The sequence below is a fragment of the Peromyscus eremicus genome, chromosome 3, assembly GCF_949786415.1.
Source record: "Peromyscus eremicus chromosome 3, PerEre_H2_v1, whole genome shotgun sequence".
NCBI classification, from domain to species: Eukaryota; Metazoa; Chordata; class Mammalia; order Rodentia; family Cricetidae; genus Peromyscus; species Peromyscus eremicus.
This window is the reverse complement of record NC_081418.1, coordinates 60,704,700-60,719,890: the sequence shown is the minus strand read 5'-3', so window position 1 is coordinate 60,719,890 and position 15,191 is coordinate 60,704,700. Positions and strand designations below refer to the sequence as shown.

General features: G+C 45.5%; 1 long non-coding RNA gene across 2 annotated transcripts in view; it reads left to right on the top strand.

Annotated features, from left to right (window-relative positions):
- LOC131906911 (uncharacterized) overlaps positions 1–15,191 on the top strand; it is a 29,370-nt gene that overhangs the window by 9,509 nt on the left and 4,670 nt on the right. The window contains exons 2-3 of one of the 2 annotated variants that reach the window (XR_009378230.1): positions 3,472–3,736; positions 7,247–7,484. This is a non-coding gene — a long non-coding RNA (uncharacterized LOC131906911). Of the gene's footprint in view, positions 1–3,471; positions 3,737–7,246; positions 7,485–15,191 lie in introns of those variants that run through there. The other variant, XR_009378231.1, reaches the window with a different exon arrangement.

The following is a 15,191-nucleotide window of genomic DNA, read 5'->3' as shown; positions in this document are numbered from 1 at the left end:
GAAACTTAGCTCTCTCCTTCAACCATGTGAGTTCCAGGGATCTAACTGAGGTCATCAGCTTAGCAGCCAGTGTCCCTGACCCAGTGAGCCACCTTGCAGATTGTTTGTTTGTTTTTTGTTTTTGTTTTTTGAGACAGGGTTTCTCCGTGTAGCTTTGCGCCTTTCCTGGAACTCACTTGGTAGCCCAGGCCGGCCTCGAACTCACAGAGATCCGCCTGGCTCTGCCTCCCGAGTGCTGGGATTAAAGGCGTGCGCCACCACCGCCCGGCTCGCAGATTGTTATATAGAAACTTTGCCTCAAGAGATGGAAAACGGAGCTAGGGATGTATCTCAGTTGGTTGAGTGTTTGCCCAGCTGGCAAAGAGCCCTTGGTTCCTCGCCAGCACCACACAAAGGAGGCATGGTACTGCGTGCTTATAATCCCTGTACTTGGGAGGCTGAAGCAGGAGGATTGTATGACTTCCAGGCTAGCCTGAGATATAGAGTAGATGCTGCCGAGAGAGAGAGAGAGAGAGAGAGAGAGAGAGAGAGAGAGAGAGAGAGAGACAGAGAGAGACAGAGAGAGACAGAGAGAGACAGAGAGAGACAGAGAGAGAGAATCAATGGAAAAAATGAAAGAATCTGTGAAGAAAATGGCCTCGTTGAACTTCTAGACATGGGTAGTCAGTCCTGAAGTCCATCAGCCTGAAATGGGGAGTGGCGGTGGGAGGGGTTGGTGAGTCTTTCCCATCAGACTGTAAGATTGTTGGGCACAGTGGCACATGCCTTTAATCCCAGCACTTGGGAATCATAGGTAGTCGAATCTCTGAGTTTGAGACCAGCCTAGTCTACATAGTGAGTTCCAAGACAACCAGAGCTACATAGTGAGACCATGTCTCAAAAAGGAAAAAAAAAAAAGAATGTCATGATTAACATCCCCCTGAGACAGGTTTTGGAATTGATCTCCAGGTCACTGTTGAAATTCTAGATTCCACCCATTAAAATCATAAACATCTCTGAGAAGGGCAGGGGCTGCAGGGTTTACACACCACATTGTAAATTAATTGCTGTTTCCTGAGCCAGTAAGTAAGGATGCAGGGAGACGGGAAAGGGGGTGTTTATTTTTTTTAAAGTTTGGGCAACTGCCAGTGGTGCTGAAAATTTAATTACTGCTGCAGAAGAGTAATTAAATTTTGGAAGCAGGAAACCTATGGCCCAGAAGTTTAAGGCAGCTCAGGGGCTCCTGGGGAGAAAGCTCTATGGTACGGTGGCTGGCACCTCCCCATCTCCACCCAGCTTGTGGCTGCCAGGCTTGTGATGCAGGCTAGGCAGTGCTTGTAGCTTGTTGTCATAGTCATCAGAGATAGACCAGGGCATGGCACAGGGGTAGAGCCTGCATCAGGTCCTGGGTTCAATCCCTGGCATCTACCTAAAAAATAGTACGGTCATGAGGAAGTAGCAGAATGTTGCCATGTGACTTCTCCTGGGGAGACTACCCACCCTCAAAGGAGAGGGTGCCAACAGACTAAAGGAAGGATTCCATCCAGGTCCAGTTTAGTGAGCCCAAGAGTTTACTGGGGTTACTTCTGGGTGCACAAGGGACTCCCGGGCAACTACCCCACTGAAGAGCCCCACCCAGGTTGACTCTTCCTTTCACATAACCTCAGGAGGAGAAGTCCATGCAGCCTCCTGAGCTCCGTGAGCCCCATTCTCTCCCCATGAGGGATGTGAACACAACTGCTCCAAGACAGCAATGGTACATCCAACATGGAGGAAACAGCCGCAGGACAGATGTCTAAGACAGGATCTGTAGCCCAGGCTAGCCTCAGACTCCCTATATGAACCTCTGATCCTCCTGCCTCCACCTCCCTAGTGCTGGGGTCAAAGGCTGATGCCACAACACCTGGTTGTGCAGAGCTGATAGTCAGCCCAGTGCTTCCTACATGCTTCCTACATGCTTCCTACATGCTTCCTACATGCTTCCTACATGCTTCCTACATGCTTCCTACATGCTTCCTACACGCTAGGCCAGCACATCCCCAGCCCCTGCCATTCTTTGTAGAAGTAGATACCTTCTAAGGCTGGGATGTAAGGGGAACTTTTGGAATTCAGTCCATATTTAGAGTGGATGGGGTAACTTGTCTGTCTTTGCACAGGTCTGCGTACGTACGTGGTGTTACAGGTGCTACATAAGGGCTATACCAGTGCCAGTTTTAAACTTACTCATGGCTCCACTCAGTGCTTTGCACGAGTGACCTCATGTAGTCCCATAGTCTCCCCGAGACTGGCCCTGTTATTTGGTTTTACAGAGAAGGCGGGTTTAGAAAACCCATTTGAGATTCAGGATTTAAAAATACCAGCAAGCCCCACACACCGCATGCTTCCAAGATACCATAAGGATTGACAGCGCTCAGGACTGGTCTCCTGTTTTCAGTCCAGAAAGAAGCAAAGGCTGTCACTGATCAAGGTGATGCTGAGTGTCCCCAAGAGAGATGGTGTACTGCTGAGTAGGGACCTCGTGACAAATAGATGACAACATTCATGTTCTGGCCATGCACCTATCTGCTGCGCCTCATGACAAATAGACAACAACATTCATGTTCTGGCCATGCACCTATCTGCTGCGCCTCATGACAAATAGACGACAACATTCATGTTCTGGCCATGCACCTATCTGCTGCGCCTCTTTGGCCGCAGTTCTCATTCTTTGGGCTATCTGCTGCACTCATCTGTAAAACCATGGGTCAGGGGCTGCTGACCTTGTAGACATACAGGAATACTGAGCAGACAGACACAAGGTGTGTGACATTTAACAGCATGCTGTGAGTAACAGCCATTCCATGTCTGTCCCTGCGACAGTGGCCGAAGTTCAGCCCTGGAGTGAGCACATGGGGACACAAAATAGCTGACAACAAAAAACAATTCAGTGAGGATGGGCCCAGTGTGGTGGTGCCAGGCCAGCCTGGGCTACAGAGTGAGACCCGACTATACACAAATAGGTATGTTTTCACCAAAACAGTAGAGTTGGGTAATGCCTTCTTCTGCTTCTCTTGAACTTCAGGAACTTTATTCCAAGATATTAGACAAATTACCAAAATAATTTTCCCCATTCCGGAGAGCAGGCTCTTTGATGTAATTCAGTTACATTTAGAGCCCCCATTGGGGTTATCTGTAGCTGACAAGAGAGAAAACTGGAAGTTCTCAAGCTACATTATTTGTCCTGTTTTGCAATGTAGAAGGAAATCTGGAAATCGGTTCTGATTATTTGCAGGAGGCATTCATCTAAACCTTCCCACAGAAGTGGGGCGCAGTGGCTCATGCTTGCAATCCCAGCACGCAGAAAGTAGAGGGATAAGGCTTGACACGTTCTAGTCCAGCCTCAGTAACCAGCAAGTTCCAGATCAACCTAGATTTCAGAGTGAGACCCTAGCTAAACAAACAGACAAACCAACAAATCCGAATTATTAATGTGCTAATTAAACCTGCCCCCAGATTCATCAGTGTCTGAAGCTGAGGCTGCAAACAGTCTGCCACGGACCTGTTTTCTGGTACAAGCCACGTAACCTCCAGTCCAGTTTGCTTATCGTCAGCACTGGAATGTGACAGCAGCCTCTTCACAGAGGCACAGGAGGAAAAGGATCACCTAACAGAGCCAAACGCCTCTGCTGTTTCCCACACAGCCCGAGCTGTGCTCCAGCAAGACCAGGGGGCACAGAAAAGGTGGTACTTGTCAACAGTGAGCCTGCCGCTGCTCTAGGTATGCATGGGGGTGTCACACACACATAGAAAAGGGTCAGGGGTGGGATCGTGGAGAGGTGGAAGATGAGGCACGTACTCACGTCTCAGTTCATCAAATCAGCCTTGCCTGAACCCGGAAGGGTAGCAGACCTCTCTGAGGCTGGCCATTGCGTCATTTCATAGCTGAGAGAACGTGTCCCAGGAGGTTTCAGAACTGCCCTAAGATCACAAGGCAGGTAGGCAACAAGTCAGCAATTGGAGTGGAACCCTTTGACACCAGGCTTTGAACACTAATGCATGTTACACACACGTAGTGAATTAGTAGCTTTCTCGAGGGGTACTTTGCCATTCTTATTTCATTTTAGCACTAGTCAAAATTTTTAAGTCCACTGCAGCGGCTTACAGACTTACACCTGTCATCCCGGCTACTTGGGAGGCTGAGGCAGGAAGATCACTTGAAATCCAGGTCAAGGCCAGCCCGGGCAACTCACCGAGATCCTGCCTCTAAAACTAAAACTAAATAACCAAGGGGCTGGGCAGATGGCTCATGGGTAAAGTGTTTGCTACTCAGGGGCAAAGACCTGAGTTCAGACCCCCAGCACCCATGTAAAGAGCCAAGCTCAGTAGTGTGCTCCTGTAACTCTGGCACTGCCAAGGCAGGGACGGGCAAATCCCTGGGGCTGGCTGGCCAGAATGAGTGAGCTCCAGGTTCAGCGAGATACTATGTCTCACAAAGCAAGGTAGATAAGGACTGAGGAAGACACCCAGTGTCAACCTATGGCCTCAACACACACATGCACACGTGAGTATAACACACATGTTTACCACACATACAAACTAAACTAACAAGTGACCAAAGCCATTAACCCAGATGTAGCTACTCAGAGTCAGCTCCAGAAACGAATGAGCGCCAGACTGATACCAGTCAGTCTTCACAGTTTCACCATGGACTACTCCAAAAAGCACTCTTGAGTTTCCACTGTATATTTATAAATAAGGGTGTCTGCCACATATACATATACATAATTATATGTACTACAGCACCAATATCATTCTAAAACAAATGCAAGAGGTAAAATGCCAAAGAACGAAATAATTACTATTTTGAAATAATGTACATTGTATTTCACATATTAATGGATCAAAGACTCATTGGCTCTGTGACTGAAAGACCAAAACCTTTCAGTGTTTCATGAGATCTGTATCTTAGGGAAACAGTTCTTCAAAGGCTGGTATCCAATTCAGTTTGTTTCCTGACTCCTTGTCATTGTCCAAACCACATAGCTTTGCATAAAAAGTTGTCACCAAGGCAGAGAAATGAGCAACACATTGCTGTATGCCAGACTCTGAAGCACTCTGTACTGAGGTATCCGCTCCCCCAGGGTGTCCTAGAAAGACCTTTGTGTAGAGCACATGCATTAAGGCCATGCAACGCCTATGCAGCCACCCAGCCCTGTGCACACACGCTGCTGAAGGCAAGGGGACATGCAGAGGCGCTTGGGAGTCACACACGTTCAGCTACGTTTTGTACCCCGAAGCTGATCGCACACTTAACACAAAACCTTGTGTTTTCAGAGATCGTTTTTTGCCTTCAGCTCTGTCTTGGGGAAAGTGGGCCCATGAGGGTTCTGATTGGCGCTCAGCCCCACAGAATCCTTTCTCAGGGTGAACATCAGCTTAATAATATTCTGTATGTACTCCACAGCCCATTGTGTTACTCAGAAGGTAATAGCCAAGTCTCACTAAAACTGAAAGGTCTCAGCAATGTTCCACACCCCTCCAGAGCTATTCCTCACTCCATCCTGGGGAAAGTTAGCCTTGGTCTGATGAAAGCTGTCCTTTATGAGCCAGCGTTGGAGACGATTAGGTCGTTTTTTGAACATTTTCTTTCTGTTTTTGTTGTTGTTGGTGGTGTATTGTTTGTTTGTTTGTTTTGTTTTTGTTTTTTTTTGAGGTTTTTTGGTTTTTTCGAGACAGGGTTTCTTTGTGTAGCCCTGACTGTCCTGAAACTAGCTCAGCAGACCAGGCTGGCCTTGAACTTACAGAGATCCGCCTGCCTCTGCCTCCCTAATGCTGGGATTAAAGATGTGCGCCACCCAGCTTGAACAAAGTGGAATGGACCAGAATCCCCGTGTCTGTCCTTTCCCATTTTCTTTTTTTTTTTGGTTTTTTTTTTTTTTTTTTTTTTTTTTTTGGTTTTTTCGAGACAGGGTTTCCCTGTGTAGCTTTGCGCCTTTCCTGGAACTCACTTGGTAGACCAGGCTGGCCTCGAACTCACAGAGATCCTCCTGGCTCTGCCTCCCGAGTGCTGGAATTAAAGGCGTGCGCCACCACCGCCCGGCTCCTTTCCCATTTTCTATACACAGGACACCAAGCTGCCTGTTCACTTTCCAATAGTGACGTTCCTTTAGCATTTTACTTGCTGAAGGCTCCCAGCACAAGTTCATGTGGAGCTGCTCCCACAAAGACCTTGTCAAAAGGAAGCACAAATTTCTTATTCTGATTAAAAACAAAACAGAAAAACTCCTGGTGATAATGTGGTCAAAGATGTTTGAGAAGTATCTTGTCTTCTGCACCAAAGAAGTCTTCCGGCATCTATCTCCTCCCTGCCTGTCAGCAATAATCAAGGACCCCAAGTTTTTGCTCTTGTCCCTTTCATTTATAGTGTTCTCTCTCTGTCTCTGTCTCTGTCTCTGTCTCTGTCTCTCTCTGTCTCTCTGACTCTCTGTCTCTGTCTCTCTCTCTCTCTGTCTCTCTCTCTCTCTGTCTCTCTCTCTCTCTCTCTCTTCTTTGTTTTTAAAACAGGGTTTCATGTAACCCCAGCTGACCTCAAACTCACCATGAAGCCAAGGATGACCTTGAACTTCTGGTCCTCCTGCCTCCGCCTCCTGGGAGCTGAGGTGACAGGTGTGTGCCGCCACATTTGGTTTATGTAGTACTGGAGATCAAACTTGAGGCTTTGTGCATGCCATGTGAACACAAGACCAATGGAGCCACCTCCCAGGTCTCAAGCAGTCCCTTCTGCAAGGAAGTCTGGCAGGTATACAACCCGCCAGTTCCTATTAATCGTTATCCTGCGTGGGGGGAATCATTATCCTTACTGACCATTTATTGTAATAATCTGCTTTGAGAGATGTTAAAAAGCACCAGTGAATTGGACTTTCTTTCTGTTTTCCCCTTCTGTTCTCAGAGCCTTGCTCACGCTAAGCAAGCCCTCAGCACTGAGCTGTGGCCCCAGGTTAATTCCCCATTTCTTTTATTACACAGTCTCAGCTTAACCTTAAAGGGAAATTCCTAATGATTTCAGACATCGCTCCACTTAATAAGCCTCAGAACCAAGACATGTAACTGTCACGGGACCATGGATCCTCTTTGTTTTATGAGAACACTGAGAGGCATCCTGAAGGCACTTAATCATTGAAAACTATTTTTAAATTAATAGCTGTGGAAGGCTGTGAAATTCAAAATATGAAACTTAAATACTCAACTAAAATCAAAATATTACGTCTTTTTTCTTTACTCTCTCTAGCGATCCAGACTGTTGAGGTGCACGGTGTAGCACAGGTTGGTTGAAGAAAGAACGCACTCCAAGGTGAAATTTAAAGGACTGCGTGGCAGCAGGAAGGTCCAGCCTCTCGGATGGACTGAACCCAGAACAGCCATACAAAGGCGGATTTACTGATTGTTACACAAAGTATTTCCTCAGACCAAGGTCCCTAATCTGATTTACATGTCTTACTAAAGAAGAGCATCCCATGGCCTCATGACTCTAGTCCTTTATTATGTGTGCTTTGTAATACACAATAATGCAAGAGCCTCAGGTGTGCCTGAGGCATCTTGTGACCAAAGTCATGGGATGGCTGCAATGCCCCTTCAGTAGAACAATTCTACAGATCACAGACAACAGCCACTGTTTTCCACAAAGATTCTTCAAGGTCAAAGCACTTCTAGAAAACAGCTGTTCATTCTAATGAACCCCAGATACCCTGCTAAATTCCTACAACATTTGTGAAACTCAAAATATGAAATTTAAATACTCAACTAAAATCAAAACATTACACGTCTTTTTCCTTTACCCTCTCTAGCAATCCAGTCAGTCCACTGGAAAAAGAAAGCTAAAAATAGCCACTCACAGCATTGTCCTCACAGCTGTACTGACAGATGCTTGATTGACAGCTGTCAATCATTGTGCTAAAGTGGGATTAGTCAGAGTCTTAGGTGGACGAACGGAAAACTCAAAGATTTGATTAATTAATGAAAACTCTTTCAGGAGAGAAATAACATTCAACTAATCTTCCATTCCTTCCTACTGGAAGCCGCACCATCCATCCCCAACAGTGTTTGCCGAAGAATGTTGATTTTAGTAGAGCACTTACCATCCAGCCTGTAAGTCTGAGTTCCATCCCCGGAACCCACATGGAGGAAGGCGAGAACTGACTCCCACCAAGTGTCATCTGACCTCCACATCCATGCTAGCACACACGTACACAGAGAAATAAATAGGATAAAATTTTAACAACAATTCATTATAATGCCTTATGCTGGGCATGGTTTCATGAGCCAGCGCTTGAGAAGTGGCGACAGGAGGATCAAGAGTTCAAACTCAGCCTCAGCGACATAAGGAGCTATGTAGGCCAGCCTGGGACACATGAGAGCCTGTCTTAAAAAAAAAAAAAAAAAAAAAAAAGTGAGGCATACTGAGGAGGTCAGAGGACAGCTTTTCAGAGGTTGCTTCTCTCCTTTGATCGTGTCCCTAGAATCAAATTCAGATTATCAGGCTTGGCAGCAGGTGGCATAACCCACTAGGTCACCTTGCCAGCTCCTAACCAAAACTTTTAAACTACCTTTCAGACTTTCTCTCTCTCTCTCTCTCTCTCTCTCTCTCTCTCTCTCTCTCTCTCTCTCTCCCTCCCTCTCTCTCTCTCTCTCTCTCTCTCAGTCTCATGTATCCCAGGCTGGCCTCTAACTCTCTATGAAGCTAAGAATTATCCTCCTGCCTCCACCTCTGAGTGCCAGGCTCCCAGGCATGTGCCACCAGTGTACACAGTGGCTGGGGACTGATCCTAGAGCTTCATGCACCCTAGGTAAGCACTCTGACAACTGAGCTATGTCCCCAGTCCTGACACTCTTGGGGCACAGTACTCAATATAAAGATTCTATAAGTAACAACAACAAAGCCTTCCCGGGCAGTGTGTATAAGATGACAGAAATGATTGCATCTCGGCATAGCTCAGTTATTAACTGGAAAACAGGCATTAGCCAAGGCCTTTTGTCCTGATTGCCACTCGTCACATGCCAGAAAGGGAGAACAGTACCTTTGCCATCAATGTATCTTGGAGGTCATGAGGTTAAGTGGAGAAATGGTTACAAGCAGGCTTTGGAAATCAGTGACGCACTTGTCGGGTAGAAGCTTCCATAGCTGGCACTGAGCACAGGGAACAATGAAAACAAGCGCTCAGTAAACAGCTGAGGTGACTAATTACTACATTGTCACCAACACAGCTGCATCAGGAGCACCACCAAGACACACAGCCAGGCCGGATTGATTTTACTGCTGTTTTTTTTTTTTTTCTTTAATTATTTTGTTTTTGTATTTTTGTCATACTTCGGGTTGGTTGGTTTGTTTTGCTGGGGTTTCTTGTGGGGGTTTTGTGTCTTTGTGGGTTTTTTTGTTTGCCCATTTGTTTGTTTGCTTGTTCATTTGTTTGTTTTGAGACAGGGTTTCGTGGAGCCCAGGCTTTCTGCAGACTCACAATATAGCTGAGGATGGCCTTGGACTTCTGATTCTCCCGCCTCCGTCTTCCAAGTAGAAATTGTAAGCATGTACAGCCACCCCAAGTTAAGGCAGTGCTAGGACGGAACCCAGCATGCGGACAGGCTTTCTGCCAACTGAACTCTATCTACAACCTCTGTTTGGGGTTTTGTTTGTTTTGTTTTTTTTTCAGAAGATCTATACAATAGCCCAAGCTGACCTAGAAATCACTAGATAGCCCAGGCTGGCCTTAACTTATCCTCCTGTCTCCTTTTCCCAAATACTAGGATTACAGCCATTAGCCACCATACTTTACCAGTCCATACTATTTTTATTTATTTGTTTGATATTATAAGGTGGGGCACCTGTGTGCCAATGTGGAGGACAACTTTTGAGAATTGGTTCTCGCCTTCCATTGGGTTCCAGAGATCAAACTCAGGTCACCAGGCTGGCCTGGCAAACATTTTTACCCCTGGAGTCATTGCTATCAAAATTAAAATCTTGATCCTGTTAAATTTCCATGTCAACTTTTGAGTTGAAATGACCGAGACAACACCATCTTGTTCTGCTCTTGCCCTAACAACATTTTGTAATCTGCTCAGGTGCTTTTCAGCCCCTGACCCCCTGGATAGTCTTGTCCACCTTGGCAACACATTTGGGACTTTCCATGATCCTAACCGTGGACCAGATGTATAACCAAAATATCTGCTGAATGTATAACCAAAACAAATCTTACCAGGTTCCTCTGACCTATACCTTTGTGTCATTGTAGTCTGTGTAGTATTTTCCCTTATAAACACTGTATCCCGAGGCTTCTGGACCAGAGTTCATTGTGGCAAGAGCCTGCTCTTGGTCACCTGCTCAAATCAAAGACTCTTTTTTTGTTTTGTTTTGTTTTGTTTTGTTTTTCGAGACAGGGTTTCTCTGTGTAGCTTTGTGCCTTTCCTGGAACTCACTTGGTAGCCCAGGCTGGCCTCGAACTCACAGAGATCCGCCTGGCTCTGCCTCCCGAGTGCTGGGATTAAAGGCGTGCGCCACCACCACCCGGCTCAAATCAAAGACTCTTATTTGACCCTACCTATGTGGCAGACTGTAACTTTCTTTTTATATATATTTAACTTTTATTCTTTACATAGGTTACATCCTGACCACAGTTTCCCCTATATCCATTCCTCCCAGTATCTCCCCACCTCCAGTCTCCCCCAGATCCACTCCTCCTCTGTTTCCAAAAAAAAAAAAAAGCCAGGTGTTGGTGGCGGCGGTGGCAGTGCACACCTTTAATTCTGGCACTCCAGAGGCAGAGGCAGGTGAATCTCTGAATTCGAGGCCAGCCTGGTCTACAGAGTGAGTTCCAGGACAGCCAGGGAATCCTTGTCATGAAAAAACAAAAGCCTCCCAGGGGATATCAACAGAATATGACATAACAAATTATAAGAAGGCTAGACTGACGAGGCAACCCAGTATGAAGAAAAGGATCCCAAGCACAGGCACAAGCATCAGAGATACCCCAATTCCCACTGTTAGGAGTCCCACAAGAACACCAAACTATACAACCATAACATGCATGCAGAGGACCTAGCTCAGACCCATACAGGGTCTGTGATTGTCGCTTCTGTCTCTGTGAGCCCCTATGAGCCCTACTTAGTTGATTCTGTGGGTTATGTTCTCATGGTGTCCTTGACCCCTCTGGTTCCTAGAATCCTTCCTCCCCCTCTTCAGTGGGGTTCCCCTGGCTTTGCCTAGTGTTTGGCTGTGGGTCTCTGCATCTGCTCCCATCAGTTGCTGGATGATGCCTCTAAGATAACAATTGGGGTCTGTAACTTTCTTACTTGGACTATGACAGAATAAATTTCTACATGAAAGCCAAATTCATAGTAGGTCTCTTTTACTGGATGTTTAGGATGGCTGGGTACAATCAAGTCAAAAGAAATAAACAGCCCTCAAATGTGGGAGGACCCAGTGACAGATTAATGCCAGCAGATAGATCAAGAACATTGTGAAGTCCAGAGGCAGGGCATCTTTGTTCTTCGAGATCTCTCTTACCCCTGGCTGTTGAATGAACAACCATTTTCTCCACCCTATGCTGTGTGTTCTCAGCTCAGACCTAACAGTTCTTAATTCCTTATATTTATTTTAATTTATTGACATTTTTGTGGTTTTTGTTTTGTTTTGAAGACAGGATCTCATATAATCCAGGCTGAACTCTAATTTACCATTTAGCCAAAACTGGCCTTGAATTTCTGATCCTTCTTGTTGTAGAATATTTGTTTACACTGTGTGTAGATGTGTCACTGTGGTTGGTTTAATAAAGAGCTGAATGGTCAATAGCTAAGCAGGAGAGATAAGGCAGGACTTCTAGGAAAAGAAAGGAATTCGAGATGAATCTAGACGCTCGAGGGAGATGCCCGCGAGACACTGAAGAAGTTGAATATACAGTACAGAGGAGAAGTAACCAAGCCACGTAGCAGAATGTAGATTAATAGAAACAGGTTAATTTAAGTTATAAGAGCTAGTTGGCAACAAGTCTAAGTGAAAGACCAAATTTTCATAATTAATAAGTCTCCATGTCATTATTTGGGGCCTGGCAGTTCCTCCCGCCTCTGCCTTCCCAGTTCTGAAATTAAAGCTGTATACCACCATGACTGTTTTATACCGTGCTAGGTATTAAACCTAGGATTAAGCCATCACTCCTGGTTTATATAGAGCTGGGTGTCAAACCCAGGGCTTTGGGCATTCTAGGCGAGCACTCTACCAACTACGCTATATCCTCTGGCTTATTTCTTTCATTTGTACTTTTTATTTGTTTGCTTGTATATGTATGTTTCTGTGTGGGTATGTGTGCATATGTCTGGGGCAATGCACACCATCAAACAAGACAGTAAGTGTGAAGGTGCTTTTATGGTATAAGGGGAGACACGCAGATATTGATACACTCAGAATGATACATTCTGACACTCAGAATGGAACCTGACTGGTGCAGGGCACTGTGGCTCATACATATAATCCTAGCACTTGAGAGGCTGGGGCAGGAAGATTGCTGCAAGTTCAAGACCAGCCTGGGCTACAGAGTGAGACTTTGTCCCAAAAAGCTGAGAACAGGGCTGGAGAGATGGCTCAGTGGTTAAGAGTGCTACTTCCAGAGGATGCAAGTTTGATTCCCAGGATCTACATCAAATGGGTCACAATTGCCTATAACTCCAGATCCAGGGAATCATATCTACTCTTAATCTAAGAGCACCTATACCCCTGTGCACATAACCCACACACATACACATAATCGAAATAAAGTAAAGCTGAAAGCAATGGCATTCAATTGCATTCTCTAAGCAGCACAAATTAGTTCTGAGATTTAGCTGTTTTTTTTTTTTTTTTTATTCCACTTGGTAGAAAAAGGGGTGGTTCATTCCCAACAAGTTGTATCCAAGACTTAAGGGCTCAATACATCAACACAGACAATTAGCTTGAATCCAAAGCCTCTTGTACAATATCCAGAAAAGGGTGTTATTAGAATGAAAAGCTCCTGAGAACAGCTCTGCTGATGCACTGGGCAGGTGCTGATTGCCAGGAGGCATCAAGGCATCCAACAGGATTTGATGACATCAGCATGAGTCTCACTGTGTGTCAAAATCACATGAGGTCATTTCAAGCTAATCAAACAGTGGCAGGAGAAAGGTGGCATTCAGTGTGTATTACCTCAACCACCAACAAAAGGGCTGGGAACCAAGGGCTTAATGAACCCAACCAAACAAGGAGGGCAGTGGTGGCTGTACCGTTAAGGCCCTAAGACTGAGGATCTGTCTACTTCTCACACAGGCCCTAAGGCAACTTCTCCAAAGTGATTCTGTGGTCATTAAAAAGCTTCCTGCTTTCAGCTGCAGGGTTTTTCTCATTGCAGACACTGAGCAGTTGTTTCTGGGTTACTGGGAGGTTTTTGTGGGTCACTAGAAATGTTCATTATTGTGCTGCAAAAAAAATGTTAGTAATACACCTCAAATTCTATCCAAGGGCAGATGTCCAATGAGTGTGTGTGTGTGTGTGTGTGTGTGTGTGTGTTAAACTGTGGCTATCTATATGGAAGAACTTGTGAGATCCAGTTGTGTTTTCTTCCTGAGCCATCTACCAGCCAAGCATTCACACTGTCCCAGGTCCTATTCACTTTTAAGGATAGTTCCATAAAAGAAGCATAAAGGGCTGGGGGAGGGGGAAGACCAAACACTGCATTTTTTTTTTTAATCTGATGGGTGGGCTCCAAGCTATTCTTCAGGAAGGTAGATCTGACAGTCATTTCTAAGATGGATTAAAATAAAAACAGGAAGGTGAAGGTCACCAATAGCAGTGATCTGGGCTTGGGGTGTGACTCAGTTTGATAGAGTGATTGCCTCGCATGCACAAAGTCCTGACTTTGATGCTCAGCACCACGTAAAGATGGTGGTGCACATCTGTAAGCCCAGGGTGGAGGGTGAAGGCAGGAAGGACAGTAAATTCAAGCTCAATCCTTGCAACATAGGGAAGGCTAAGCAGCTTGGGCTAGAAGAGACCCTGTCTCAAGGTGAGGAATGAGACGGTAATGGGGGACCATGAAAAGTGTGCTATGAGCTCTAGGAGAGTATGGATTCATGAAGGATGAGGGGGTTTTCTTCAAAGATTTATCTATTTTTATTTTGTGTATGCATGCTTTGCCTACATGTGTGTCTCAAAGTGGTCTCAGAGACCAGAAAAGGGCATGAGATACCCTGGAGCTGGAGCTACAGATGGTTGGGAGGTACCAAGAGGTTGCTGAGAATCAAACCCAGGTCCCCCTGGAAGGGAAGCCAGAACTCTTAACCACTAAGCCATCATTCCAGAACCCATAAAGGATGCTTTTAAGATGACTGTAGCAGGCCAGGTGGTGGTGGCACACGCCTTTAATCCCAGCACTCGGGAGGCAGAGGCAGGTGGATCTCTGTGAGTTCGAGACAAGACTGGACTACAGAGTGAGTTCCAGAAAAAGGCACCAAAGCTACACAGAGAAACCCTGTCTCAAAAAACCAAAAAAAAAAAAAAAAAAAAAAAAAAAAAAAAAAAAAAGATGACTGTAGCAAAAGAAACAAGAGGCAATGAGAATTTTGAGGCAATGAGAATTTTGCTTTTCAGCTTGGGTATGTGGATGGAGAAGTGAAATCCTAGAATCAAGGAGATGGATGGATCTGGGTTTGAGGATGTGCTAGTTAAAAAGGCAAATAGGATACCTAGGTAGAGCCCAAAGACAGAACCCAGTCCCACATGCCCACTGCATGCTCTGATGGAAAGAATGAAGGGGACATGCTTCAGCTGAAGGACCATCAAAGGGTCCAACATGTGGATGGCTAATTTCAGGATGTCACAAGGTTGGAAAACAGGCAGTATTGGGGACTGGAATGGGGTTTCTCAAACTTCTACAAGCCTCCATTTTCTCAAGTGGAAGATGCAGAAAGACACTACTAAGCACATAGTTTGTGATGAAGATGAAAGGGGGTTGTGAATAGAATCTAGTCACGTATAGAGACTATGCACACAGTACTCAATGCACAGTCTTCTAGGCAGTCAGCTAGAGGGTATGGGCAGGGGTAGAAAATACAATGAAGGAGACAAGAAGACAAGGGCATGTATGGTCTAAACCAAATGGCAGCATCAGGCACTTTAATGTCTAATACCTATGTTTATCAGCAGGAGAACTGAGGGTTTAGAGATACATCTGGGGGTG